Below are 3,989 nucleotides of genomic sequence, written 5' to 3'. Positions count from 1 at the left end.
GTCCTGGGGTGCCTGGGTAGGTCAGTTGGTTAAGGGTCCAACTCTTGCTTTCAGCTCAGGTCATGATCTCACAGTCATAGGATCGAGCCCTGCACCAGGCCCTGTGCTGGGTATGGAGCCTGCATAAGATTCTCTCCTTCTCCCTTTTCCCCTTCTCTCTTTCTCTCTCTCTCTCTCTTGCAAAGATAAAAAATAAAACTATTGTCCCTTTGCAAAAAAAATTGTCTTATAGACATATCTATAATGAATTATGAATATTTTACTTTTTTTCATAAAATCCAGTATGTATTTCCATTTATAGCACATCTCAATTCAGAGTAGATGCATTTCAAGTGCTCAACAGCCACCTGAGGCTGTGGATATCATTTGGGAAGCACAAGTCTAGATTACTGATAGATTGGATTATGATTCTCAGAATAATCTGGATAATGAAATTATAATCCCTAGAAATTATTTCTAAAAAAACAATGTCTCACATATATCATTTTGATTAGGATATATTAATATGATAAATTGATAGAAATATCTATCCTGGGGGAAAAGTAATATCAAAGCTACCAATTTCCCACTGTAATGGCACTCCTTCCTGTATTCTCTTTTAAAAAATTTTTTTTTAATGTTTATTAATTTTGAGAGAGAGAGAGAGAGAGACAGAGAGCAAGCAGGAAAGGGGCAGAGAGAGGAAGACACAGAATCAGAAGTAGGCTCCAGGCTCTGAGCTCACAACACATAGCCCGACATGGGGTTCGAACCCATAGACCGCAAGATCGTGACCTGAGCCATAGTTGGCTGCCCAACCGACTGAGCCACCCAGACGCCCCTCTCCTTCCTGTATTCTAAGGATAAAAATATATGAACTCTCTCTCTGACTTTTCATTATTTTGTCTACTTCTATACTCGAAAGCCTTGATATATCAATTTAACTGTATGATGAGTTTGCCCCTGCTGCAAGCTGTCCGAATACACCATGGGCATAGCTGGGCTTGTTTGAAAGTGTGAGGTTGGTTAGCTCTCCTGGCGTGGAACTCTGTGCTTTTAAAAATACTTGGCCTAACATAGAAGCATTTACATAGCATCATATCTCAAGTTACTGATTTCCAAACCCACTTGAAAGGGCTTAGCTTTTACTGTAGAGAAAGGTGGCCAGTTTTCCTCAAATTCCAGTTACTGCAAACTCTCTTGTTCCTGCCTTACCATCAAAAGGATATTAGAGTGGAAAAAAAAGGACATTAGAGTGGAGGAAGTGACTTGGGTTCCCAGAACTGCTCTTCCCATTATGCAGTGGAAGCTGTCTTTTTATCACTGTCTATCTAAGTGACTGGCAGATTAGTCTCTCTCTCCAGTCTCCTGTAAAACACATTGGCCAATGCACCAGACCCCTGACCTTCATGGCCAACACACTACCTGGCACATTCCCTCTGCCCACTACCCCCATGTCCCATTCCTGTCAGTTGAGTTCTGTGTTTGCCAAGAGTTGTTGACTACTTTCCAAATTGTATATTCTTTTTAAAAAAATTTTTAATGTCTATTTGTTTTTTAGAGAGAGACAGAGTGCGAGTGGGAGAGGGGCAGAGAGAGAGGAAGACACAGAATCCAAAGCAGGCTCCAGGTTCTGTGCTGTCAGCACAGAGCCCAACGTAGGGCTTGAACTCATGAACTGTGAGATCATGACTTGAGCCAAAGTCAGACACTAAACCGACTGAGCCACTCAGCTGCTCCCCAAATTATATATTCCGATTGTACTTTTAATAGATTGATTAAATATAAAGTAAAAATGATAGAGCATGATTTTGAAAAGAAATAATTAAAGGCATTGGAAAGGGTTGATAAAAGTGAGTCTTTTTTTTTTTTTTTGAAGATTTTATTTTTAAGTAATCTCCACACCCAACGTGGGACTTGAACTCACAACCCCAAGATCAAGAATCACATCCTTCACTGATCAAGCCAGCCAAGTGCCCTAATAAAGGTGAGTCTTAAAAAAAATTAGAGTATGAAACTATTGTAAAAATAGAGGGAAAAATTTTAAATTCAGAATATGTTCTACGATCACTTTGCAAGTATTTTTAAGTTTTTCTTCTAAGGAAATCAACACTAGAGGTCATATTCCCATGGATGTAGTTTATGCAAGAAAAAATACAGACATAACCTACCGATGCATGCTTAAAGAAGGGCCTTGGCTTTCCTGCAGATTGACAAGGAGTGTGCATAATGGACGTTAACAGAATAGATCTGATTTCCTGTCTTGTCTAGATTTTCTTCTCCAATAAATTAGCAAACTGCTTGTTCAGATCACACTGAAGAGGACTGTTTTCACTGCATTTTATTGATAATTTACATATCCTTAAAATGTTCATAGGGACAATAAATGCTATTCCTTTTTTGTTTTGAGAGAGAGAGAGAGAGGTAAAGAGAGGGAGACAGAGGATCCCAAGTGGGCTCTGCGCTGATAGTGAACCATGAGATCATGACCTGAGCCATGACCTGACCTGAAGTCAGACACTTAACTGACTGAGCCACCCAAGTGCCCCAATAAATGCTTTTTCTTGAACCATATTCTGTTTCTCCATTCAGGGAGAAGGACTATTTTCCAGGTTTTCTTTTCTGTTTTTTTTTTTTTTTTTTAAGTTTATTTATTTTGAGAGAGACAGAGAAAGAGAATCCCAGGCAGGCTCTGCACTGTCAGCTCAGGGCTCAAACTCACGAACTGTGATCATGACCTGAGCCAAACTCAAGAGCTGGACGCTCAACCAACTGAGCCACCCAGGCACCACTCTGGGTTTTTATTGTTATTTATTTTATTGTTTTTAATGTTTAATTTTGAGAGACAGAAACAGAGCACGAGCGGGGGAGGGGCAGAGAGAGAGAGGGAGACACAGAATCCGAAGCAGGCTCCAGGCTCTGAGCTGTCAGCACAGAGCCCAACGTGGGGCTTGAACTCCTGAGCCATGAGATCATGACCAGAGCCAAAATTGGATGCTTCACGGACTGAGCCACCCAGTCGCCCCTCTGGGTTTTTATTTTTAATGTGGTTTATGAAGAACAGATTATCTTGTATTTAAAATCAACCATTAAAACAACATTGCAAGTGGTAAGAATATATAGCTTGAGAGCCAACAGTCAATCACAAAGCATAAAGATGGCTTTAAACACTATAACTCAATTATCAGTAATGATTGAATCTGCTGTATGCAACACAATACTATTAAAAAGAGTTGGACAGTTCTTTTCATTGTAATTGTAAAAAAAAAAAAAAAAAAAAAAGAAGATGCTGCAGAAATATCCTTTGGCCCCCAGAGGGCGCGAGGCGGAAAGAAGTCAGAGCTGAGAGCTGGATCCCTTCAGATGGGGGCCTCCGACCTTACCAATGCTGCTTAAGAGAATAGGAAAAGTGGTCCACATCCACCTCAGAGGACATTCAATATGGGATTCTAGTAGACATAAGGACTGTCCATATTTAACTCTACTCATAGTTTTTGAAGTGTAAAAATTGCAAGAATTACAGAAACCTCCTTATCCCCTCTACCTTATAGATAGAAATGGAGTGTGTATGTGAGGATATTAGAGAGAGAAATAGAGAATATTTGAGCGTGCATGCCCATGTGTGAGAGAGGGGGTGTGTGCACGTGTGAGAGAAGGAGTGTGAGAGAGAGTAGGAGGGGGCACACGGTGTTCCAGGCTTTAATTCTCATAAGCAACATAAGAATACTATTGAAAGTATGTGAATTTGGCTAAATTATGCATAAAATTGACAGTTCTAAATGTTCTGCCAAAGGCTAGAGCTGCAGATTTTCCCTTCAAGACAGGAAGCAAAACCCAAGCACAGCCCTTTCCTGTGCTCTCCCTAGTATTTCAGTGACACTTTATTTATGCTTAGGTGCTTGGAAGAGTATTACTAATTGAGCAGGAATTTTTCCTCTTCAATATTTTATTGAAGTGTTTCAAGCAACACTAGTAGCACAATATCCACTATTAAGAACTTTGCACATGAA

At 40.1% G+C, this 3,989-nt stretch overlaps 1 protein-coding gene across 1 annotated transcript in view; it reads left to right on the top strand.

Moving 5' to 3' along the window:
* Nucleotides 1-1,927: 1,927 nt before the first annotated feature.
* The window catches only part of HIBCH (3-hydroxyisobutyryl-CoA hydrolase), a 148,007-nt gene continuing 145,945 nt past the window's right edge, over nt 1,928-3,989 (top strand). The window contains exon 1 of the mRNA XM_040475655.1: nt 1,928-1,966. The gene's annotated coding sequence lies outside the window, so the exon portion shown is untranslated. The remainder of the gene's footprint in view (nt 1,967-3,989) is intronic.

The sequence above is a fragment of the Herpailurus yagouaroundi genome, unplaced genomic scaffold (genome assembly GCF_014898765.1).
Source record: "Herpailurus yagouaroundi ecotype Mexico unplaced genomic scaffold, PumYag 140, whole genome shotgun sequence".
Taxonomy (NCBI): domain Eukaryota; kingdom Metazoa; phylum Chordata; class Mammalia; order Carnivora; family Felidae; genus Herpailurus; species Herpailurus yagouaroundi.
This window is presented reverse-complemented; position numbering and strand designations above follow the sequence as displayed.